Here is a 27314-nt window from a genome sequence, read left to right on the forward strand (position 1 = left end):
CCTCGCTATAACGCGGTTCACCTTCCGTGGCTTCGCTGTTTCACGGATTTTTTTTAGTGCAGTTTTTTTAATGATTTTTTTTAAACAGTGAATTGTGTTCTGCATCCTGATTGGCTAAGGGACTGACCAACACGAACAGTCTCCGCACCTCGTCTCTGTACAGCTTGCCAAATTTACCTTTGCAAATTTTTAGTCTTTGTTTTCATTGTATCAGTGGCGGATGCTGGTCTGTCAAGGAGGGGAAGCTCAATTTCGGCCTACAGCATAAAATGTGTCCGTTTATTTATACGTGAATTCTACTCTCCGCTCCTTTTCAAAAAAATGAAAAGGATGCATTCACCATAAGATCGGTGATTGGCTCATTTCGCTGTCAATCAAAAAGAGATTCAGCCTCAGACAGATCATCCAATCATCATGCAGAAAAGCTGAGCGTCCAGGCCAGCCGAGACACGCCCACTGTCCATAGACTCCCAGAGATGAGCGTCCGATGGGCGGGACAAAACCAGCATTTATCCAATGACTCGTCTCGTTTCAATGCATTGGGACAACCTACAATGAACTCTCAAGACGCCCAGCGTCCGCGCGGTCGACGCTCAGCGTCCACACAGTTTAAAGCACAGTGAAGCTGCGGGAATGAATGAGAAGAGAGTCGCGTCATAACCAGTAATAAGAAGCTGATTCGGAAGAAAAGTTGAGCGCGTTGTAACGCATATTTAGTCAATGACATGTCCACACAATTGTACGTACACACATATATTTGATCACCTACTTTTTGACATTTTAGGGGAAGCTGAGCTTCCCTTGCAGTCTTAGAGCAATCGCCTCTGCATTGTATACATAGTTCAGTATTGTATAATAACTGTAAAAAAATAAAGCTGACTACTTCACGGATTTCGCCTATCACGGGTTCTTTTTGGAACGTCACCCCCATGATGAGGGTTCACTGTACTACTATGACTACTACAACGAAATAACACTGTTTAAAGTTTGTCAAATGTAAAATTGTTACAAATGGGATATTTGTAAATACAAAGTACTTTATTTTGCCATCCAAACACATTTTCATTGTAACTGTTGGTATGTTATGGAACAAAAGGACTGTTCAAATGTTAAAGGTATCAATGAAAGATTCTGAGCATAAAATGTGCATAAATTATATCTTTTTACAAAAATCTTGTTTTCTGTGTTCTGCATTCAAAACAGTAAGTAATTCCTCATTTTTTGCGGTTAATTGGTGCCGGACCCCTCCCATGAAAAGTGGAAAACCGTGAAGTAGGATTTGATCCCCCCTCCTTTTGGTTCACTCGATTCTCTTCTGCTGGAGGAACTGACTGACCGTGTAGCTGAGGTTTTTAAATTGGAGAAAAACACGTTGACGGGTAGCACAATGACATTCATCTTGTCTTCTTTTTCGTTGAAATAGGTTGAAGGTTTTTCTTTTGTTTTTGTTTTTTTACAGACAATGGTCTTTTTTTAGTGAAGAAAAAAAACTCTTACGGAGCTGACAGTTTCGGCTGTCTCTTCAGCCTTCGCCTGAGCTGTCAGTGTCGTGGCTTCCTTGTGACGTCTCGAAAACACAGCTGACTGGCTCGAGAAATATTCAAAATAAGGCTACCCGATGAAGGCTGTGAACCAACTGCCCGCCGCTGCCGTTATAGCAATGTTTCTCCGTTGATGTTCCCATCTTCGATGGTCAGCTGGAACGCAATGCTTCAGCAGCAGCAAGTGGTTGGAGCGCAGTTTAACTAATCCCCCCAAAATGACCTCTTAAACAAGAAAAAGTTACTGCGAACACAACACTAATTAGATTCAGTATGCGAGACAAGTCAACAGACTGGCGATGATGCGCAGCCAATCAGCTCACAGGATGAATCCACTCAACCTCTCATTGGTCGATGTTACGCCGAGAACCAATCATGTGCCTTGTTTGAATGGGCGTGTACAAATCCTCTGAGTCACATCAGCTTTTTGTTCGGCATGCAGGGCAACTTTTTCTCTCGCGCATCAACATGAAACAACACGTCTTTCCGCACTATGGCTGCCGATATGGCTGTATTTATTTATTCTTTAACCCTTTCAGGCACAGCGGCTACTACAGTGGACAATTTACCATGTTATCAAGTTTCAGGGTGCATGAAAGGGTTCAATTAATTTTAGAAAAAAAAAACGCGAAACACTGAAGCCGCAAATCTTGAAGCAAGAAGTGGCGAGGGATCACTGTAGTTGGTTTGGGTTACTGCTGATTCCGAAAAAAAAAATTAATGGAATCATACTATTTTTATGTGTGATGAATGATAGGAGTTTAACTTTCATTTGGTAGAGTATATGTTTACATTGTCATTAAACAATATTCCGTGAGCATTGAAAGATGTCAGAATGCTCCAGTTCGACTTTCATTAGATCGTTTTTTTTCTTTGTTGCTTATGTTTGACAAAAAAAAAAAGAACATACCAAGATACTGAGGGGGCAAAATACTTTGTTAAAAAAACACCCTACTCTGTACTGAGTCATACTTCTAATCTATACTCACATTTCATTCCACTTTGTTCCCAAGTTATGCCCCATTTCTGTTGCACTTTATAGAGAACAGCCACCAAGCACATCTGAAGAAAATGGTCTTTTACAATAACTTTTTAGATTTGGTCAGAAGCGGATCGTTTTTCCCCTCAGCAGCAATCAGCCCCGCAGGGAGCCGTGGGGCTGATGACGATGATGAGGGTGCACTCTTGGGCAACTGCATTGAGGGAGCCTGCTGCTCCTGCACTGTGCTCTGTGTCAGCGCATGATGTGGTGAGGTGTACACACGTGGACAGGACACATTTGTAAGGCTTTAAGATCACAGGCAGTTATTACAAATCCAAGTAATGCCAGTTTGATGAGAGCAGGGCTTTTATCGGCAACCTTATCACAGTCCTCCAGAGTTTGTCTATCCCACGGTAAGCTTCTCAGACTTTTTTTTTTTTTATCTAGTCTCTTATCTTTGATTTACGACTGTGTTGGTGCAGTCTCAAGAAAATATAATACAGTTGAGTCCTCTCTCTCTCTCTCTCTCTCTCTCCATATATATATACTGTATATGGCTGACTCAATTCTCAAACGATTTTCACCAGGCTGACTTTTTTTGTCAATGCTAAAACTTGTGCTATCAATCTATCAATACAGTACAGTGCATACACCCTTATTTTTGTGACGGCGATGAACGTAACACCGCATTACTGCACAGGCCTGTTGTATGATCTTGCCACTCTGTTCCCAAAGTACATTATGTGGCACAATATATTTAATTCGTGAAGTTATAAGGATGTGAATGCTTCTCATGTCTCTGTTTTGTTATCAGTAGTTGAATGCGTGTCATATTTAAACACTAACATTTAGTGATGTTAAATGTTGAACAATTGAATCCTTGAGTGATCGCTCAGCCTTTAAAGGCCTTGATCGCATTTATCGCTCATGCACTTTTTCACAAATATCGGCCGATAATGAGTGGCCACCGATCGATCGGCGCATCCCTCATACATTATACATATGTATGTTATCTCTTTCCTTCTCTCTCTCTCTCTCTCTCTCTCTCTGTCTCTCTCTCTTTCTGTGTGTGTGTGTGTGTGTGTGTGTGTGTGTGTGTGTGTGTGTGTGTGTGTGTGTGTGTGTGTGTGTCTGTGCGCGCATGATGCAGGCGCTCAGTATGACAAACGAAACAAGCCATTTTGTAAATCCAATGAGATGTGAGGTCTTTGTGGCTTCCAGGTGGCAGGCTGAGGTGTGATGCTGAAATATGAAATGGAGCCGAGAAGCTTTGTTACTTTGCAGCCGCAACGCTTTATCTCTCTATTAGTTTCTGTCAGTTTGTGTTTCCTTATTATCCGTGGAAGGGGAAAAAAAACCTGACACTGGTGCGAAACAGTCAGAGAAAAGGCTAAAAAAAAGAGTTTGGGTCAAAATATGCTGTTTTTGAGCAACTCAGAGCAACTAAAGCAAATAACACTCCTGAAAGTCAAGAGTTGTCTTCTCTTGAGGATATCATTCTAAAGTGACAGGCCTCACTCTTCAGAAAAAAAATGAATATCACAGTTTAGCAGAATTCCTGTTACAGTTTGAGATATTTTTAACATGAGGTAAAACATTTGAGCTGCTGCGTGCCCTCACATTTGAGCGGCACCTTGTTCATCTTTGCTTTGAGTTTAATTGACTTTGTTTGCCCTTTTCATTGTCTGCATTGATTTTGTGTCGGCTTGTAATTTTGTTGCTGTGCTAGTTAGTGGAATGTGGAACTGTGTAGCGTTGACCTTTTCTAACCATTTCTTAGCCACAACATTAGGGACACCTGCTCGATCCATCGAGGTCCAATACAAGAACAGAGCGCCATTCGACAGGTAACAAGCCACTTCTTGGTTGGTGAATGATGACATCAAACATCCCTTCAGGACAGAACGTGTTGTTGTAGGACGGTCTAGCGATGCCTTTCATCCATTTTCTGTGATGCAAGTTCAATCGAGTTGACAGTTTTGGTGAGCTGATATAAACAGATAAGCAACATTCACACATTTGGGCAATTTAATAATTAACCGACTATTGTTGCTCTTGATGGGAATCTTGTATGTCCAAATATGGTAAATATCCTGTTTTTTTTTTTTTTTCACAAATACTGGGCTGTCCCCACGTCACTTGTTATTTTTACACCAATATAAAGTATTGAAAAAAGCTTGCGTACAAATTTGTGAACTCTCTTGGAAACATGAACAGTCTGAGAAAGTGTTGCGGGAGCCGTATGGCATTATGGTGCCTCAAGATTAAAAGTCTGGATGTTTGTTTTTTTTAGCCAAGAACACGTGGAAAATAAGTTATTTTAATAGTGTGATGCTTTGGTGGAGAAGGAAGGGCGTCAGCTACAAAAGTACAGGACTACAGGACGACGCTGCTTAGTCAATCCTTCATTTTATTTATTGTGTCATCAATTCCTTTGTTTTTGTTGTATACTGTATACTATGCAAGACCAGGTTGTTCCAATACTTTTGGAGGGAACCATACATGATCCAATGTGCTCCCCTCCTGTGTAGTGGCTCAAAAGGTGAAAAGTGCGACTTTATACATATCCCACCCAAAATCTTTCTTGGACTAACTCCCCACACTGTTTCCAAAAAATCGTTTTTTTTTGTTTTTTTTTAGATTGGCTTAATCCTCCGAGCCACCCACCCAATTAGACTTGGCAGAGCTACTGAAAACTAGAAGTGAACCCAGTTGGAACTCCTGAGGTCTGACCTCAATGCATTGCAGTCGAAAGTAAACAAAAATTATAGCTAACGACAAGCATATTCTTCATCATTGAAGCAACGATAAACAGTTGTTTGTTCTGTTCAGATTAAAACTAGAAGATAAATTCACATCGACAAAACAAGTTTTGTAAATGTCATCTTTTTAACCAAATCATTGAATCCAGAAATGATGGCAGTTGCTATGGAGAACAGGTTATCCTTCTGTCATTGTGTGACATCATATTTTTTTCATGTCAAATTAGAGTAGATATAAAAAAAAAAACTGCACCCCCGTTTGAACGCTAGGCTTTTTTGATATATATACTGTATACTGTGTGTGTTTTATTTTGGGACTTTAAATCATTCCTCAGTCCAGTCTTAAGAGGGGGCGCACACTTGTGCAACTACATCTCAGTTGTTTATTTTTACCTCCACTCTTGAAAATATTAGGGTTTTTTTTTCCATTTGAGTTGTAAAGGTTGAAGTTCACATTAATGGTGGCACTGATTAATCTTTGAACTGATTTATCATGATCTCATTTTTTTAGACCATAAAAACCTGCCATTTGAACAGGGATGTGGAGACTTTGTATATCCACTGTATGTGCCCAAGTTTATGAGATTTTAGGTGTTGTTCCTTTAGCTGGACATTTCTGATTTCCATTTTTTTTTTTTTTTTTTTTTTTTTTTTAAGGCAACAATAATGTTCAAGGATTTGTTTTCATGGACACCTTCAGAAAGGTGTTCATTTGATATTTGATTGCGGTTGTTGATGTGGTGTTCAAATGCACTGCATCAAAGCTGTTTCGAATATTCTGATGTGATGGTCGCCCAAAAACATGAGCAATGCCATTCACGAGGATGCATCGTGAATGTCTGCATCACAGCAAACTACAACCACAATTCTAAAGATATTCTTGGAATCAAACCTAATTTGTTTGATGTTTATCGTTTGGATTCTCAAACGATTCTTGCTCAAATGTATTCTAAGCAACGACATTGGAATTCGGCTATCAGCAGTAGCAAAAAGTGAATCAAACAACTGAAGAGTATTCCCACGTGCGAGTCGCCAAATCGAAAAGCGCTTTTAAAAAGGCAACTTCCAACCGAATTAAATGCATCTTGCATCTTTTTTTGAACGTCGGCTTTTGCTTGAGGCAAAACACTCAACTGCTGCAACACATGCGCCGTTGTAGGCAGCAATTTTTTTACTTTCCGCCATCCACTTAGGTGAACTTCCCACTGACGCAACCGCAGTCCGCCAAAATCTCTTCCGTCTGGCCTTACTATTGTTTATCATTATCTTTCATTAGCCGCCTTATGAAAGCCGAATGACAGAAGGTCATTTGTGTTTCACAAGTGTGATGCAATGCTGCTAATTACCGGATGACTTGCAATGATTAATCAGATGGCACAAAATTAATGTGCGCTCTTTGTTTAGAATTGGTGGCCGATTCGTGACTCACCTGATATAACATTTATTTGGCAAACTATCATGTCCTTTGCGTGCGTGCATGCTTGCGTGCGTGCGTGTGTGTGTGTGTGTGTGTGCGCGTGTGCTTTGATTTTTCCAGCTGTCACAGCCGTTTTCCTCTGCTTATCGCCGAAATCAGGCAGCAGCAGTTATTTATTGGTTTATCAGTCACGTTAATGGCGCCGACACCCTTTTGGATCAGGGAGAATCATTTTAATTTTAATGAGTTGGAATCCATTTACATTTGGGTTTCGCTTCTTTTCCCGCGCTCCTTTACCGGTACCTGCTTGATCGGATGGTAAATGGGCCGCATTTGTGTCGCTCTGACCAAATCACGCCATGAAGATATTCAACCAGTAACAAGTAAATGCTCCACCTTCCGCCCACACGCGCACAGTGCAAACAAACAATCATGAAACAGAAAAGAACCTCTCCTGCTATGGTTGTGTGTGTTTGAGAGAAGCCTACTCAATAATTAAAACCTGTTTTTTGGGGTACAATGCATCTCTTTATGACTCTTATCTGGCAGGTACTCTGAGGTATTTCCTCTCCATAATTTCTCTCTTGACAGCCTCAGAAAAAAATGCGATAGAACCTGATTTATTTATAAAGGCCTATTTGTTTCAGTGCTATACTGCCTCCTGCAGTACTTTACCTCAGGCATAAACACATTTCATTTTCGACATCCCCTGCATAACTGTTGGTCTTCGATGGGTTATTTCCCCCCCTCCCGCAAGGGAAAAGCCAAGGAACAACTTGACTTTTCGATTTGGATTCTGAATCTATTTTTTCACGGGCTCAATCCCTTGCAGGGCCATCTTAAAAACATTTGTTAATTGTACAAGCATTTTACCATTCTTTTCCGTCAAGCTGTTCATTTTAGAATGTTCAAGGTGGCAAAAAAAAAAAAAGAATATTAAATTGACTGTAATAAAAGCAAAATGATCTGTGAAAAAAAACATCTCTTTTTGACCACATCTTGTGTCTTTTAATTTGAATAAGTCACAGACAGAAGGTGGAACTAATTAGCCATTATTTTTCCTGTACTCGTGTGCACACAAAATGTGTTTTTTTTTTAAATTTTTTTAAATTGTGTCTGTCATTTGTAAAACGGATATTTTCCCAATGTAACACCCAAACAGCTTCTTTCTGATGTGGCCGACCGAAGCGTGTGTTGTAAAGTTTCATGTTATAAATTTATAAATGTCACGTGTTATGTTTTGACATGAAATTTTTCACGCATGAAATTTATCATGTTTAAACCTGATGAGTTTCATGTTATCGTGTGTCACGTTACAATATTATAAGTTTGCCTTCCATATTGGGCAAAACGAAGCAATTCCTTCCGGTTCAGTCCTTTTTGAGGGGGGGAATGTATGTATGTTATTTGCAACATAATTAATCTGCTCCTCTCTTGTGCTGTACAAAAAATTGTACAAGAAACAAGATTTCAGATTTAACAACAAGACACGAACCTACATAGGCTTCGCCACTGCCCTGAAGTGGAAACAATTGATTTGTTTTGTTTTTGCCGCATGTCGAAGTCAAACTTATCTTGGGTAGACTGTGAAATCGATCTCGTTATAATATGAACCTTATCACATTTAATCACGTTAATTTGTGAAAGCGATAACAAACAAACGTGAAGTTTATCACGTTATAAAATGACACTGAACCTTTACTTCTGGTATGGCAGTGATTCACTTTCGTCGTGGCCGGTGAGCCCACCGCCCACAACAAAACTTCTCCATCAGTAGATGTACAAATTCTGTCTGCAACAGAGCACAAATCTTAATATGCAAGTGAAGTCTCTTAGTCGTAACTGCCGCTCATTTATTCCTTCACGTCATCATCATCATCCTTCAATTTTTGTCAGTGTTTTGTTGTCAAGGCAAACGATTTGAATTACTTTTGCTCCACTGGAAATAACTCCAAACAATTGTCCATTTGAGGATTGAGGATAAAGGCACCATAATCTCATGGGATTGAATGAAAAATTTGGAGACATTTTTTTTGTTTGTGTGCGTAATGCAGTTTTTATCTTTTATAGATTCCTAACCCGAGGAGATTCTGCCTGGTTCTTTGAGAAGACGCTTGAAATAAAGTAGAGCTTGTACAGATTTGGATGAAGAATCCAAGCTTTAGTGCTCCGCTTTCACAAAAAACAACACAACTAATCCGGGCAGACATTATGGCGAAATGATGAACACATTATCGAGATGTTTCGGGTTAGGAGATGACAAAAAAAAAAAACTCTGACAGCAACAGTGTCTCTACATTTCTTTACAATTTGTCAGAGAAAAGGGACCCACTGGGTTTGTTCTCGATGAAATTTGCATGTGAAAGCCTCAACACAATACGCTAAATGGACTGCGCGCGCAGAGTGGTGCGCCACTGCTCTGAGTGCTTGACAGGACTGTACATTCAGACATATTCAGACACTGATTGCGGAATCCGTAAAAGGTTCCGACTCGCTCGCATTCACACTGATCAGACATTCGGGCTTGGGTTTCACTTTAGGCTCAAGGACACTAAAAACCTGCTGCATAAGAACCATCAACCTCCCGACTACACTTTGGGCAATTCATTAATCATGTGACATCAGATGCAAAGAGCAAATAACTTCAGCAGCGTAGATGTTTCTTATGCTTTCAACAACTTTGCTGTTCAATTTCCATTTTGATCGCGGCGAATCACATGTCATCTCTACGGCTGTAAAGATGAGTTCTAAATTCCCAAAAGCTGATTGTGACTCGCCACAGTTTTGTCAGACCGCAGCGCGGACATGATAGAAAAGTCACTCTTTTTACTAACATCATTTCGATGACTTGATCTTCGCCCTGCAATGAACTAGTGATCCCTCCACTTGACCCAAGGTGAGCTGGGCTAGGCTTCAGTTACCCTTGACCCGAATGAGGATGGGCGGAATCGAAAATGGATGAATGGATGAGCATGAATCAAATTTGCTTCACAGATTTGTTTACATTGTGGTTGTAATTTGATGTTGCACTTACTGATTTATGTTGACACCGCACTTGTTTGGGAGAACCTTGTTGAAGACATCGTAGTGAAACCTTAAAAGATTGCAAATCTAAGTGTGTCATAAGTTAACAACGATAATTGAAGTAGAAGTAGAAAAAAAACTGTCCTTCATAATAATTCTTGGTTCATTTGCCTTTATTTTCGGGTAAACCAAACCTAGCACACCAAAACATTTGTGTATAATAATTCTGTTTAATCTCGTAATTTAGAATAATTTATTTGTATACAAAAAAAATACATGGGATGGGGACCGTTAAAAAAATAATGGCATATTAAATTGCAATCATTATATTGAGGGTGAAAAAAAACAGTTGTATTAATTTTCAAAATCATTTCAAAAGCCTTTTCTAAACAAGAACATCAATACGAACAAGAACATAATGTCACCTATAAGAAAAATTGATCAATATTTCCTGTAATTGACAGAGAGTTCATTATTGGAAGGGATCATAGTTTCGGGTATATTTTGGTTTTATTATAAAATTATTGGGGCTTCCATTACAGGCAAATTTTCTCTATTTGAGTCAAGGCTTGGTCCCTAATCCGCGCAAATATCGGGTGGTCCCAGTACAATATTTTGTCCCACCCTGATTGACCATACACAATATCTCATGTCATTCCATTATGACGCAGAGAGGATTTTTGTGCGCTATGCTAATTTGTCATGGATGAAAAGCAGGCTGTTATGCTGACAAATGCATCGTGGCTCCTGCTTTCGTCCGGGCATGTGTAAATAAACATGTAGCGATACTGTACATCAGCAACAGACACATTGTTACATTGCTCTAGACAAGCGAGAAACAACTGTCTGCTCAGCGGAAAGACGCTAATTCCTCCAATTTGTGAAATCTGTCATTTAAATAGCAACATGCTGCTGTGGTAGCACACCTGTCCTTTGAAGGCAAAAGAAGATGATGAGCTCCATCCATCCATCTGCTGTGATTCTTATTTGTGCCCATCTGATACTGGGAACGTATCCCAGACAAATTGCCATGTCGTGGTTCAACAATCATTAGCAAGCGCATTCACGTCTACAGTCAATATTTGGTAGTGCCTTGAGATACAAGTTTAATTCACTCCATGACCACTTATTTCTCAAATCATCCTTCGCCATTGTAATAAATGCAAATGTCCTTCGTCCCTTCCAGGATGCCAATAAAAGCAAAAACATTTTATAGTGTGAATTTTAAAATTGCATAAAAAAAAAAAAAAACAACAACACAGCATCAGTGTGTCAAGGATATTGCAACGCGAACAGGAACCCTTCAGAAAACCATGTCAGTTAACAGTTTATCCCTACATCTACATAAACTGAAACTCTACCATGCAAAGCGAAAGCCATATGTCAACAACAGCCAGAAATACTGCCGACCAGTCGAAGAATTTCCTGTGGTCTGACTAGTCCACATTTCAATTTGTTTTGGCATTATGAATCGCAAAATACGACAAAGGAGACTGTTGAGTAACTGAAGCTGGACATCAAGCAAGATGGGGAAGAATTCCACGTACAGTTCCCAAAATTGAGTAACTGAAGTTGGACATCAAGCAAGATGGGGAAGAATTCCACGTACAGTTCCCAAACACTTCTGGGTGTTGTGAGATGGAGAGGTGATGAAACATAGTGGTAAACATGGCCCTGTTCCAGGTTTTTTTGGAAAGTGTTGTTGGCATCAAATTCAAAATAAGTGAATATTAAAAAAAAAAAATGTTTGTCAGTTTGAACAAATTGTGGAATTTGGGGTTGTATATGCACCTGTCGAATTAGCTTCACGCGCTTTCTTCCAACTGCACCCCAAACCCCCCGCCCCAAAACACAAAACCAGAGCAGTCTTTGTGAAGATGGAATTTTCAATCCAGCTTGTGTATTGGGTGTCAGCAGATTGTGCAGGCGTACCTAATGGTGTCCATATTCTTCTTCGTGTACTTTTGCCTGAACTCGATGTTCCACTTTTCCTGAAAAGTACGAATGTAATATGCAATGCTCTCTGTATCTTATAGCTTGTACTATACGCAATTCAGCTTTACAGACATTAAATCCGGGATTTTCATGTATTGAGTACGCTAAGCATGAATGCAGCTGCTTGTGAGGAGTGTGGCACATCTGTTTCTCAGGCTAAATGTCCTTTGTTGGAATCACATTAGCGCCACAAAAAGCAGGCTTAGCTTGTTGTTTCTTAACGGCGGTATCAATGCTGTGCTCCTTTCAGTCACTTTGATGACAAAAGAGTTGCTCAGCCTCACTTTCACGATACAAGCGTGTTCCCTTTTCTTCTTAAAGAAAATCCAATCTGGAATCAGTAGGGAGTCATTCCAATGGGCTGAATTGGTCAAAGTGTGGCTTTCAATAAATTGTCATTGAATTCTCCTTCTCTTTTAGAAAGGTCACACGCTAATATTGCAGAGTGAGCATCACCCGTATTTGGTGCGTCTCTCTGTTGACTTGGATGGAAACTAATTCTTGAATCTTTAATTGAAGGAAATGTTCACAGCTTGCCAAAGAATGAGCAGTGATATGCCCAGAAACTGCCCAGTCCTGTTTTCATGCTGATTAATTATTTACATTTGCTGTGAAATATTCATGTTGAATGTCATGGCTTTAGGCCTGCGCACAAAGCTGACAGTCTTTAAAAGGATGAAGCGCAGCCCATGAAAAAGGTAATTCCAGCACGCTACTGTCTTGGAGTGCCTCGAGGTGTAGGAGGTGCGATTTTATTTGGGAAAATAATGAGAGGTAGACATCACAGCGGGCGGATTTATTAGAAAAGAAGGTCATATCGCCTCAGGACAGCAGACGCACTGTTCAAAGTGCTGCAGACACCGACAGCCATCCTCTTCCATTCCTCTTGACAGCATGCCGCGTCTGTCTGCGCTGCTGACCTGTGGCCTTAAACTCAACGTGGCCACAAAACTCCACCACGGGAACAAGTGTTTTCTTTTGGAAAGGAACCACTTTAGTTTTACCCCCTCTGGTCCAAGATGGAATACTCCATCCCATTGTCACCTCGCTATCTATTCAGAACCTACCATTGCTACATGACAAAGATCATGTGCCCATGTAATGATGATTTAGAGTTTTGAACACAGTGTGTGTGTGTGTGTGTGTGTGTGTGTGTGTGTGTGTGTGTGTGTGTGTGTGTGTGTGTGTGTGTGTGTGTGTGTGTGTGTGTGTGTCTGTGTGTGTGTGTGTGTGTATCTGTGTGTCTGTGTGTGTGTGTTTGCTGCTTGTGGTAGCAGTAATCTGTATTTTAAATTCACCTCATCATAAACACCATTTCAAATATCCAACCGCAACCACATTCTTCCTATCCACAATATCTGCAACGTCATTTCAGATATGTATAATTCAAGTGCAAATAGATAAAGAGATTCACCATGTGAATCACAAATATCGACAAGTCAGTTTTAGATATCTTTAACTCCAGTTTGGATATATTCAATTTAATTCTGACTGGTCATAACTCCAGTTCAAGATATCTTAAATTCACTTCAAATCGACATTCATATTTCATTAATAGTAGCTCAGCGAAATGAATGTATGTCGTGATTGGAAGGTAATCTGCAACTGAAATGACAACTAGCCAAACTTGTGTTGCACATATCGCAAATTGAAGTTACAAATATTTTGAAGTCAATGTAATTCAGAAGCAGATATCCAATACTCACTTGTAAAATCATGTCACGCCACTTTGGTGGCACAATCCGAAAATAGACCAGATGATAATGTAGACTCAGACAAACTACAGTACAAAAAAAAATATTGACAAAAAACAAAGGACCGACAACGTATAAACAGAAAGCGCTGGTGACACAAAACCAAGAAAAGCCCGTATGAACAAAAAAACGCGAGCAATTAATTTTGATTCCCGAAAATACACAACACGAAATGGCAAATGTTCAGTTACACGAAACTATAATAGAATCCAACTTCCTAAATAAAAAAATTATCGAAACAAGAGCGACTATAAACAAGCAAACGGCAAGCAAGGTCAATAGTCCGACAGCGACTAGACAGCTTGGCAGTCCTTAAATACATGACAAGGCTTGATTGGCAACGAGAAACAGGAGCACCATTGAAGAGGCGTGACCCCCTACTCCAGCTGGTGCTCAAAACAAAAACAAAAACGGAGCAGAACATGACATTTGGGATGTCCTTATATCTATGGTTCAGTTGCAGATATGTCAGGTAGTTTTCGGCTGCCAGAACTGTCCTTCACATTTACAAGAGGGGCACTTCATTCGCAACAGTTTCCTACGGCGGGGACGTAACCCAAAATTGTTTGCAAGTGGGAACGTACAATAGCCGATCGCTAAGATATGCCAACGCAGTCGTAAAGACGTACTCACCATTATTTGTGTGTGTGTGTGTGTGTGTGTGTGTGTGTGTGTGCGTGTGTGTGTGTGTGTGTGTGTGTGTGTGTGTGTGTGTGTGTGTGTGAAAAACAGTTTGAGGCTTTGAATATAAAACAATCAAATGCAAAACAGTAAGTTCCAGGTAACTAAGTGTGACTTCACTTCTTGTGCCGCAATGAAGACGTGTTCATAACCTCGAAATGTGCTCCCGATACAGATGGACGAGCTGAACCAAGTTTTATGCACCAAGGTCAATATAAGGATGGTAAATTATCTCTTTAACTACGAATACTACTTTATGTCTGAAATATGAAGGCAAATTATTCGAGATGACATGCACTGCAAATGTATGAGATCCGACAATTGACGGTATTACGTCTGTTGAGATCATTAAAAAAAAGAAAAATACCATGTATACGTACCACATTGACTATAAAAACAAAGATGTGCTTTTTATTACTAAATGCCACACATAAACAGATTTCAGTGTTTTTTTTTTTTTTTTTTTTTTAAATACTTAGAAATGGTCATTTCTTGTTATGGTAATTAGATATGCTGTACATGTTTTCCGTTGGCCAGCGACAATTTCTTCATGTAACCTAATGTGATAAGTGCCCAACAACATAATCGTCCCTCTCGCCTGCTCAAATGTACCTTTCAAATAATTGTTTCAGTCAGCCTGTTTGCTCCTCTCGCCGCCATCGTTGATGTTTCTGCAGCTGCGTCAACAGATGTTTGCAGCAAATAAGCTGTAATCAAGACCACCTTCAAGCCAACCCATTTGCTGAAGCACACTGCGGTACGGAACACAATGCGTGTGTTGCGAGCACATCTCTTAACAACGTGTTCTTAGACTGATTTATTTGGAAATCGTAAAAAAAAATGTTCAGCACAGTATTGGGTTCGAACAATTTTTTTTCTTCTGCCGCCTTTGCAGTGATGAAGAGTACTACTGCAGCGCACTCTTGAAAGTAAAGCTGCCATGGTGTGCTGAAAGCTATTTTGCCATAAAGACCCCCCCCCCCCGCGATACCTTCAACAGACATGGCTTGCATCCGGGATTGTATGGTTGAGCTGACTAGTCGACTAGCGTGGCATCGACTCGCCGTCAATAGCGTTTTGGCTTGAGGAGGAGGCAGAGCCCTCGCAGCAACAGTTCATTTATTCATTCATTTTCCGATCTGCTTTGTCCTCGCAAAGGTCGCGGGGGGCGGTGCTGGAACCTATCCCCAGCCGTCTTCGGGCAATAGGCAGGGGACATCCTGAACCGGTTGCCAGCCAATCGCAGGGCACATGCAGACAAACAACCATCCGTACTCACATTCACACCTCTGGACAATTTAGAGCGTTCAATCAGCCTGCCAAGCATGTTTTTGGAATGTGGGAGGAAACCGGAGTACCCGGAGAAAAACCACGCAGGCCCGGGGAGAAAATGCAAACTCCACACATGGAGGCCGGAGCCGGGATCGAACCCACGACCTCTGCACTGTGAGGTCGACGCGCTAACCACTGGATCAACGGGCCGCCCTGCAGCAACATTTGAGTGCCCAAAATAAAATGAATGCTTCGCCTTCATTGATTGAAATTGTCTTTTGTTTCTGAATGGGCAGCTTTGCTAAATGAGGGAGAACCAGTAAATAGGGAAAAAAGGCAGGCTCAAGCAGGATTTTTAACAGTTTTCCAGCCCACACTATAAAGTGGAAAGAACGGGGAATTCTTCCGGAGATCTGTAAACACTGCAAATTCCCAAAATGCAGAACTCGCTGCTGTGGTGGGTGGTCCCAGTATGTTCCGCATAATTTTAATGTATGAACTGTCCATTGTCAGTGAATAATTAGATGCATAATAACCTGACCAAAAAATATCAGTGACATCATCGACGAGTCGACATCGACTGGACATTAATCACATGAGCAGACTGCAACAATCTGAAGCCATACCACTCCGAGTGTATATGCTGTGGTTAAAATGCCATCTTTTTTTGTTTGTCAGCTATCTTTTTAGTCTCCTGCTCTCCTCTCTTACATCCTCCTTAAACAAACTCAAAGCAAAGCTCTCCTTTGAAAGACTCGAGAAAGATTGAGCTGGACTCGTCAGCTAAAGAGCCTTTGACAAGATGAACTTGCGGAGGATGTGGCACTCTGGTGCCCTGTCTCATCTGCTCTTATAGCCATCAAAACATTTATGGTAAAGAATTAGCAGGCTGGCTGCCACCTCACGTCCACAAAGGCAAGCCAACCCCGAGAGCACAAAAGACAAAGTATCTGTGATGCAGATCGGACAGAATTTCCACCTAAATCAAGTTTGTTTGAAATGAACAATTTCCTTTCATTTTTGCTAAAGTGGCTAAAATGTGTAGTACATAAAATTCAGAATAGAAAACTACTATTATAGCTTTTTAGAGCATTTTTTATCATCATTATGCAAGTAAACGCAAACAACCTTCAGAAGGGGCATCTTAAACCTCAATTTGGCCCATCAGGATCGGGTTGACATAGATAATCTCACATGTTTATGTGGAGACGTCGGTGTTGATGATAAATGATATGTTGGGGGCGGAGGTGATTTTATCACCAGTCTTCACTCGGCGCACATATAAGCTTTCCGATGCCGTATGCATGCGCTAGAGCAACAAACACAAACAACAACGGACATCTGCTTCGAGGAACGCTTACATGAGGACATCTGGCAGTATTTCTATCCAACATCATAAACAATCAGGAGCTGTTTGTTTGTTGCTTTTTAAAAAAATTTGGATTATAAATGCACATGCGTCCAGCATGTTTATCGAGGGGAATGCATGGACCAATGTGCATGCATGGAATTCATACCGACGTCCTGAAATGTTTCATGAATGGAACAATGTGCACATCTGCGGTCAATGTGCGATTTCGAAGCGCCAGGCGTTCGCACAAAATGGAAACTATAAAAGACCGAAGAAGACAAGTTTTAACCAGAATGTCTAATAGCTGTGTTGGTGTGAACATTAAAATGTAATCACTCGCACGAACACGACCAGATGAAATTCTTTCTCGCGCACACTGAAAACATGTCACATATGCGACCAATTTGGTCGCAGTCTCGAGCTCCGTATCAAATAAGGCATCCTATCCTATCTTATCATGAAACTTGGTCTCTTGCGATGTGTTTGTTTGAAATAGCTTATGATTTCAGTCAATATGCCCCTCAAATGTTGCCAATTCAATAAATGACTATTTTCAGCTCTTAGCGATCTATAAAATGTCTTGAAACTCTGCTTTGCATCACAATGTTGAATATTGTATTAAATCTTCTTATCTATATTGGGAGGTTTGAAAAAACATTCAAATTACCCTGTAACGTTTTCTGACTTAAATGATCCTCACTGTAATTTTCAATGTCTATCAAATTTGGAGAAAAATATGTCATGAATAAAATGTTGGAACACAGGGCAAATGTTGAATAAGCGATGAAAAATGCATTGCGAGCTCCATTCCCACATGTGAGGTCATTAAAGTAAGTGTGTGTACCATTAAAAAAAAAAATCTACGATGCGGATTACAAATTGCGGTATTTTTCCTCCATTGCTTCAAGACACATTCATGAACAATAACGAAAAAGTGTGTTCATGAATGTGTGTGTTTTCTGTATCTCACTGAAGATGGCGGGGGCATCGATTTGCGATTAGAAGCTTTGACTTCCTGCTGCCTTCCATTTCACTTTTGCTTGTTAAAAGACTGAAATTTCTGACTTCCAGCGACTGCTTCAATTTCATTGAACGTGCTTCTTAAACTGTGCGAGGTGTGTCCAAAAAACAAAAACAAAAAAAAAAAACATACTTCAAATCCAAACTCCAAGTTTTTATTTTTTGTAATAATCCCTCTGGTGCCTCACAATTTTTCCCAGGGCACTTAGAATCAGCCATGAGTCGTCTTGCCACAAGGCCCGCCTCTTCTCTCCGCACTAAACAAAACGAACACCGCACACGGATCTCTTTCTAAATGAGCGAATTGATCTTCTGGCTAGAATTTATGCACATCTGATGGGCTGCATCGGATCGGCACATATTTTGCATTTTATGTCGCATTGGTGATTGGCTGTAATGTCATAATTTGCCAATGTATCAATGACATCATTGATCGGATCCGCAAAAATCACTCCGGGGATATTCTGTGCTGCCACTCCAAGGTTTCTCTGCATGGAGGCTACACCTGCATTCCCCCCTCCCCAAATATTTAAATAATGTTGGGACGTGGGGGTTTCGGGGCAGGTTTTTCAGCCAAGTTTTGTGTATTGGATGTTTATCAATAGTTTTGGGAGAATTTTTAAGATTAAGTTATTTTACTTTTTTCAAAATGCATTTCAATGGGTGTCAATAATACGCAAATCTTTGGCTATTCGTCAGCCGGGCAGGTCCCAATCCCCTGTGAAGAGTGGGGGTTGACTCGAGAGTAAATAAGCAAGTTGTTGAAATAGATTGCATGGCTTGGTCCAGAAAGGCAATCGGTTATATAAATATATTTTTAAACTCACTGGTCGGTGATTGGCTCCAAAATCCTGATTTTGGAAAGCCTACTTCTAGCCTACAAACTCGTAGTTTGTGATTTGGGTTTGAAATATAGCTTTTATGACACCAGTCCTGGAACTTCACTGACACACCTCATGTACGGCCCCTGGTCCAGAATTTACACATGACTCCAATATTGTGTATGCTGCTTTTGTGGCCCTATTTTCTGAATTGCTGAATCGGGCTTTGCTTTCATGACAATTTTCTCTCAGACCTCTTTTTTATTAGTCAGACATTGACCTCATATATCCCCTCGGCAACCTAATTGCTCCGGCTAATTCAACAGTGCAATAGGGCAAAGGCTGTTTAACGGCCTAATCTGTTAGAACTAATTCTTTGGCGGACAGTTAAGAACCACACACATGCATACACACCAGGAACCATCCTCTCTATGTGTTTAATAGCCAGGGTGTCTTGGTGAACAATGTTGAAGGACTCTTAGTCATTTAAAAAAATGTGTACGGGAGGTTTGAGGCACAACTGATGCCTGCTTGCCTGACAATTTCAGCTGAATGCTGTTTTTCTTTTCCTAATTCAGCAATGTCTGAGGTGCCCATTGTGCATCTCCTTTTGGTTAATTGTGTTCGGAATGGGGCGTTATGTAAGCAGTGCTCTTTTGCTGCTGGGTCTGAATAAGAGGAGATCAAAAAGGGGGATGGAGGCGAGGAGGGAAGGCATGGAGGAAGAGCGTTTGCTGCCTTCTCCTCTTCTTCATTCTCACCACATTCCCTCCACCGCACCACTTGCCCTGGATTCCCCCGCTCTCCCTCCCTCACTCGGACATTACACTTTAATCTCGTGTTCCGTGCTGCTTTCTCCCTCGCAACCTCACCCAACTCATCTGGCCTATCACTCTTTAGCTTTCTTTTTATCAGTCCATCACACAACCACCCATCCATTTCACTCTGCCTTTCTTCGTTAATCCAGTGTCCTGTGCAGCTTTGGTGGGGAGAATCTCATTCTCATCTGGAGTCTCACACTATTGCCCGCGATGACTGTTAATCCTCTGCTTGTACATATGAGTATATGAGCGTGTGTTTACAGCCTCAAAAGAGTTGAGCGGTGTGTGTGTGTGTGTGTGTGTGTGTGTGTGCGCGCGTGCGTGAGTGTGTGCGCGTGTGTGTGTACGTGTGTGTGTGCGCGCACGTGCTTGTGTGTGTGTGCGTGTGCGTGTGTGTGTGTGAGAGAGAGCGAGAGAGAGAGAGCGAGAGAGAGAGAGAGAGAGAGAGAGAGAGAAAGGGAGGTTGCAGGTGCTGCAAGTGGAATATAAGGGCATGTCCGTTGGGGAACGCAGACACACACACACACACACACACACACACACACACACACACACACACACACACACACACAACGAACACACGATTTGTGTCACATGAGCAGCAGCGCGGATGAGAGGGAAAAAAGCCCACGCAATCCCTCAAAGTATTATCTCTCACTTTAATCTTCCCAACTGTCTCTTTTTCCTCCCCGCCAACCTTGTCTATATAAAAGCAGGTGTGATCAAATGCACGTTTTTCTCGTTTAACATCAGTTGTCTGACAATAAAAGAGGAATAAAAGCTTCCAAAAAGAGCAGCCTTGCCATCGGAAGCTCCATTAAGCCGACACGCATCCTACCTTCGCCCCCACGTTTTCCCCTTCACTTTGTGGCTCCCCCTGGGCTTCCCGTGTCAAAAGCATCCCCAAACTTAGCACACGTTCAATCGGCTCCGGCAAATGCCGATGAGCGACTTTACTCCCCTCCTCCGATCGCAGCTCGTGCAGCTGCGCGATGCGATGCGCACCATTTGTCACTCTCACCTTAAAGCCGCACGACGTCGCAACTGCGCTAAAGCGAGAGCAGAGAGACGCACTCACCTCGGAGGAAGTGTTTTCACAGCCGCGGTCCAGTCGAGTCCACTTGGCTGCCCCGCAAGTCCACAACAGCGTCTCGTCATCGCGCACACCACAGTGCAGCCTGCTCTCCTCCTCCTCCTCCTCCTTCGCCTCTTCCTCGTCAAAGGGCGCAGTGTCCCTCCCTGAGCGCAAAATATCGCCGTGCGTGCGCCTAAAAAGTCTGATTTTCTCCACCGGCTTCTGAAGCTTCTCGACACGTAGTACTTCTGAACCGGAACCTAAACCTGAATCGTTCAGGAGCAACTTTGGTCACCTTCAGCGCACTTTGTTGTCTGCTCCCCCTCACTCGTCTGGGACCGGGCGAGAGCGCGCGTGTCCGTTTGCGAGCGCGCTCGTCTAAATACGCGGGCGTGTATTATGAATAGACGTGTGTCGATGCGTGTGCGCGAGTCGTGCATCAATGCTTGTGCGTTTGTGTGTGTGTGTGTGTGTGTGTGTGTGTGTGTGTGTGTGTGTGTGTGTGTGTGTGTGTGTGTGTGTCTACGAGTATGAGTCAGAGGTGTACGAAATTAAGAATTGAATAGAATGATCCCTAAATTCAATTATTGAATTCGGCTGGAGGTGGCAATGCAGGAAGAATTGCATTTGAGATTCCAATTGCAGGAAGTATAAATTGAAATTCAAAGAACTTCATGATGCAAAATCAGTGTATTTCACAATGAGACTTTGCAGTCTATAAGCATATCTAAAACAACAATTTCATACAAATATTACTGTAAGGAATTTATGCACACAATACTGAGCGTAAAGAGTAAAGTGTAGCATCATTGTTTTTTAAGAATAGTCTAATTGTTTTGCTGTTTTATTCACATTAAAGGCCAAGTCAGATAAATCGTTCACCCATCCATTATCTGAACTGCTTATCGTCACAAGAAAATTCAAATTGTACAAATGCTGATCGTTGTATGATGGAAGTTTAGCACTTCATTTCCCACAACCTTCCCTTATCAAAGTCTTGAAAATGGCTGCTCAAACATTTTGGACATTTTGTTTGCAGCTGATATGTGATGAGAATGTGTTTCTGACTTCCTGTAATGCATCCTGGTGGTGGAGTCAAATTCAAATTCGACCATTGAATTGAATTGAATCACAAAATTCGGAACTTTGCGCACACCTGGTGTTTGTGTGTGTGTGTGTGTGTACAATGGACGCCTATGTCTAGATGCATATCCTTTATGTCTCAACTCAACTCAACTGTATTTATAGAGTATAAAATAGCCCATGCTATATTGTGTATTTTTCTGTTTAACATACACTTTTTGTGTTCAAATGTGTTCATGCGTATAAAAAGACTGTTTGAGTGTATTTCAATATGTGTGCGGGTGGGTTGGGGGAGGTGGGGAATTGAAGGCTAAAATAATGAACACAAATTTTATGTTTTTATATTGCGGCTTTTCACCTATCACAGTTGGGTCTGGAACGTAATGAACGGGGGATTGTTGGGGTTTGCATACATTGTGTGTGTACGTGTAGTGTGCACGTGTCTCTGTGTCTAGAGTGTGTATGTGTGCCTTTGTGTGATTATATAGTGTGTTCAATATGCGTGTATTCGGTTTCATGTGTGTGTGCGTGCGTGCGTGCGTGCGTGCGTGCGTGCGTGCGTGCGTGCGTGCGTGCGTGCGTGCGTGCGTGCGTGCGTGCGTGCGTGCGTGCGTGCGTGCGTGCGTGCGTGCGTGCGTGCGTGCGTGCGTGCGTGTGTGTGTGTGTGTGTGTGTGTGTGTGTGCGCATGCTGCCTGTCACACTACTTTTACTGGGCTCTATGAGCTCGGTTACAGGTTCAGCAGGTCGCAATGGTCCAGTGAGTACAACATCTCACTGAGTGTTAGTCTGACAGGTACACACACAGACACGCACGCACACACACACACACATACACACACACACACACACACACACACACACACACACACACGAAATGCCTGATTTTAGGATTGACATGCAGCCAGTTTGGAGCCTCCTTTGACAGTTGGTTTGAAGTCATATGGAACTGCAATGTGTCACGCTTGCCAAAAACAATCGAAGACTTAATAAAAACACATATGCACTCGCTGACACTGTGCTGCAGTGGGGAAGTCATCCGTGGATCACTTGTTATTCGTTCATTCAGAATGGGATCTTGATGATTTTTAACTGCTGCAAAGACACACAAGTGTGCGCCTTTGAGCCTCCACAAAAGCACATTTTGCCCCTTTGGGAGCTGTCTACTGTACACAACAATACCCCTCTCGCTAGAGCAGGGTGTGATGAACATTCGCTCCCATGCCAAGTTAAAAATAAACATTTTAATGGGCATACCTCAGAGCAACCGTAGAGGCTTGAATGGGCCCCTCGGGGCTCGGCCAGGGTGCAGACTCATCACCAGCACCCTCTGGTGCTTTGACTGGCTCAGCAAGACTACCAAATAGTAATTTCTTCATGTTAAAAACAGTTTTTGTCACAGAGTGGGAAATAAAATCTCCGTTCCTGTAAAAATGAGTTTTCTCTCAAACACATGTCTTAGCAACAGGTGGTGCGTAAACTTCTATCCATTAGACCATTTTAGCTAATTAGGAGCTTCAAGAAAGTCATTATCAAAAAGGCATAATAGCTGGTGGGGCAATTGCAAAGTTTCTCCTGAATATCACTTGTGAAGAGAAAGTCAACCAATCAACAAACAAAGCAAAAAAAAAAGAAATCTCATACATGCGACTCCCTAAGATACAGTACTGTAACATTAGACATTTCTTGCAGAGGATAAAGAATACATGCCTAAGAGTGTTGTGATATTCGATATCGGAACTGAAGCCCAGTGGTTTCAGAACAAAAAGGACCACATCAGTGCCTCTGATTGAAGCAGTTGAACACATAACAAATGCGCTGGTAAAAATCGAACTTTCAATCGGAATATTTATTGACCAAAAAAATCCAAACAAACAAAACAAAACAAATCAAAAAAGGATTTTCATCCCATAAATCACTCACTCTTACTCAAAAAAGTTGCGGTTAACAGAGTACACATAAATAAGCAGGTACTAAAGCGTTTTCTTTTTTTTTTTTTTTTTTAACGGAGATACCCGAATAACTCGAGGACCCGCTTCAGCCCTAATATAAATTATTAAAATTCATATTTTTTGCAAATGACACAAATATATTCTACCATATTGGCAATTATAAGTATTTATATGTTAAATATTATATACAATATTGAGTACAGTAAATCAAGAACTCGATCATAAAAACTGATGGAGCTTAACCCTTTCAGGGACAGCGGTTATTACAGTGGACAGCTTATCACGTCATCAGGTTACAGGGTGCATGAAAGGGTTAAAGTCATTCTCAATGTAAATAAAATAAAAATGTTGACGTTCAGTATCAATAAAAGTAACCCAGAAGTTATAATATGTACTGATAGTGTACAATGAGAAAGTGTAAAAGAATATATATTCTTCGGAGTAAAAATTGATAGCAAGTTGTCGAGGAATGCCCACTTCAGACATATGAGAACTACATTTCCAAAGACGTCTCAGTCACAATTGCTTCTCCTCTTTCTTTCATGATGCTTTCAGAACATTGTACTGTTCCTTCGTCCTCCTCTACATTGTGTTCTGTTGCATTACTGTTATGCATCCAGCCATACTTTGTTGAATCTTCTGGAAAGCGCTTTGTTAAAGCTTCTGCTATTACAGTATTGTGAAAGCGCAGTATAAAGAAAGACGTTTGTTTTATTAGGACTGTGGAGAGATGTAATTTTACCATGAGCGAAGCAAAAGTCATATGCCGTGATATATAAATGTGAGATGAAGGTGGGATTGAATCCATTTTCTCATTCCCACTGAGCAGAACATGTGAGCTTGTTTTGTTGTTGCTTTTTTGATGCAGGATCATTTTAGGTTTATGAATGCATTTGCGCTGTTGTTTGGCTTCTTGTATACGTGAGATGTTTTGTTCTGTTCAAAAACAAAACAAATTAAAGGACATCTTTTCTGTCTACATGTGTTACTCACTCGTTTGTGTTCAAATATCCATTGTCGTGTTTGTGTGGGCAGTCCTAAAATGTTTCTTCCATGAAGGAATGTTGCTGTGTCATGTTGATAAGGTGATCTCATTCACGGACTTAACTGCCGTGCGTTAGTAGTACTTCATGTTTTTATGTCCCGGCCCGCCATTAAGAATCAAACATTAAACGGTGCTGTTAATTGCCATTTGAAATCGAGTTTGGTTCTTTCATTTGCTTTCGCACTTCCCCTAATGAAAAATATGGCAGTCATATTCCTACAGGAACTATTAGTGCGGCCACTGTTGCTGTAAATTATGGTCTCGATATCCCTCACGGTGTCAACTTAATGGCCCTGGTAAGGCAATTATTTTCTTAAGTAAAACTGGGTTAAAACACGGTTGTGCCACAATCCCCGAAATTCTAGATTACTGGTGTCAAAGTCAAGGCCCAAGGGCCAGATCCGGCCCGCCACATCATTTCATGGGGCCCGCCAAAGCAAATCATGTGTCAACTTCCATGATCCTTGCTTAAATCTGTTCCGAACTCTCAAATTGTCATACGTAATAACTAACGGTGACAGTTTGCAATAATCCTGTTACGCTCTTTACACTCACTTAAGCAATAATTGAACAAATACCTGACTGATATCAAAACTAGTGAGTCATCATTTTTTTTTATTTTTTATGTACAAGTAATAATGCGATGTGATGATTAAACATTATTTCGGTTTCACTGTCTTAACGGCCCTCCGAGGGAAAACGTAACTCCAAAGTGGCCCGCGACAAAAACATTTTTTTGACACCCCTGTTCTAGATAAAACACACGATAAAAAACACATGATTCAGTGTCAAGGGCTAAGTTGTTGCAGTATTGACTCTGTGATGCTAATTGATTGTGTAACTATCTCTGTGATCTGTTTTAATTTCCCCGGCCAAGCATTAAAATTGCGAAGATGTATTTTTTGCTCGCCGTTTGTTCCTTGTTGCTTTTTTTAATTTAAAAGGACTATCCATAAACGAATCAGCCAGTGGTGGCATGTATGCTCAGGAAGAAGCTATTTACCTGTATGAGAAAGTAGCTTTTTATAATTTACAAAGGAAATGATGGCACAATTATGTTTTCACTTTGGTTTGGAGTACAGTATTTATTTTCTTTGTTTCATTTGTGTCATGCTAAATATATTCTATCCACTCCAGAATGCAAATGATAGCGTCGCATCTCTGTGTCCCTTGTGTTTTACATAATTCTCACTGACCCAAAGAACAGACGGTTGACTAACGAGTTTTCACTTTTGCTCGAGGAATTCTGCCTTTTTTCATCTGCTGATTGAGTCATGCGAACAATGTCTTCCCAAAATTGACATGATTCGTACTTTGTGTACCTTGGTGGCCTTCTGACATACAACTGGACATGGACAAAGACAAAATGTCTTAAATCCAAATCAAGTTAAGGTTGAAAAGCATCGGTGAAGCTGTATTTTAACCCTTTAAGCAACAAACATTTCAACACAAAAGGTGGAATCAATAAAGAGGCAATAAATCAATAATCACAGGCATTTATCCTTTATCCTGTGCAACAAACAACTCATTTTATTGCAGCTCATTGAGGAGTAATCTCCTCCATCTCATGTATATCTGAATGTCTGTGTTATACTGTCCACAGGTGGCCAAGGTGCACACATAAGAAGGAGCAGCACAATCACAATGAGTTAATAATGTTGCACAAACTGTATAGATTTTTTTATTTTCACGTAATTGTAATTACTACACGTTTTTATAATGTACAATATTTTATAGCGCAGTTTCCCTTAAAAAAAATTGACGGTTATTTTTCGGAAGACTGGAATTGATTAATAGCACTTACCTACGTTCAATTCAATGAGGTAATATTCAATTTGAGATTATAATGTTTTGAGTTTCAAGCATGGCCACAAAAACAAATCACGACAAAACAATGTGTTTGGAATTTTTGCTCGTCAATCCTGTGTTTGCGTTGAGTTTAGAACCGAAGAGGCCAGCTTCCCGGTCAATATTGACCAAGAAACTGCATTAACCTGGTGAACATCCACCGCAGACAGATGTTTAGTCAACTCAGTGCATACGTTAGTTTGTGGTCATCAAGTAGCAAATGCCTTTTGACCATAAAGACTTGGAGCCTATATGCACCAACTGCAAAGTATGTCAACATGCTTCATTTCGAAGGCAACAACATCCAAATCAATTATTTACAACTGTGTAGAGTTGCACTAAACTGCTTCGGGATATTTAAAGCAATATAAGCAATCCTACCTCCTCGCATAATGGCCGGCAATCCAATAGAACACGCAGGTTTATGAAAGCGGAATTATCAAAATAATGCACACCACGAAAATGCATTTACTGTGACCGCCTCAGTCAGACTTTTAGCCGTCCTTAGCAATAAATTAACAGCAGTAGTCAGTTGATGCACGGTCATAATTTTCACACTTACATTCGTTGATTTTCCCCTACTCAGTGCAAAAAAAGAAGTCAGTCCTGTGACACTGTTGCTCCTAATTAACCTTAGTAAAAGTGTTTGATCCGTTCTCCCTTTTCTCCCATTCGGAAACTGTCACATTATTGATTGACATTGTCATGTCAATGATACCTCAAAAGGAAACATGGCCAAAAGTATAAAGGTGGTTTGGTCACGGCGTCATGGGGCGAGCGCGAAGCAGCAGGAAGAAATAGGAATACACAAACAAGTTGCAGTGGGGCTTTGGGAATAAGACAGAGGCAGAGTGAGAAAAATAAGGCGAAGG

The 27314-nt window shown here is 41.0% G+C and overlaps 2 protein-coding genes across 5 annotated transcripts in view; one reads left to right on the forward strand and one right to left on the reverse strand.

Annotated features, from left to right (window-relative positions):
- Positions 1 to 27314, forward strand: part of macrod1 (mono-ADP ribosylhydrolase 1) — a 156678-nt gene that overhangs the window by 60143 nt on the left and 69221 nt on the right. The gene's annotated exons all lie outside the window — the stretch shown is intronic.
- The window catches only part of flrt1b (fibronectin leucine rich transmembrane protein 1b), a 52649-nt gene that overhangs the window by 24827 nt on the left and 508 nt on the right, over positions 1 to 27314 (reverse strand). Inside the window, exon 1 of one of the 2 annotated variants that reach the window (XM_019869950.1) lies at positions 20520 to 20884. The exons of the other annotated variant lie outside the window; for it this stretch is intronic. The gene's annotated coding sequence lies outside the window, so the exon portion shown is untranslated. Of the gene's footprint in view, positions 1 to 20519; positions 20885 to 27314 lie in introns of those variants that run through there. 2 annotated transcript variants of the gene reach the window in all.

This window comes from Hippocampus comes, unplaced genomic scaffold, assembly GCF_001891065.2.
Source record: "Hippocampus comes isolate QL1 unplaced genomic scaffold, H_comes_QL1_v1.1 scaffold9, whole genome shotgun sequence".
NCBI lineage: Eukaryota > Metazoa > Chordata > Actinopteri > Syngnathiformes > Syngnathidae > Hippocampus > Hippocampus comes.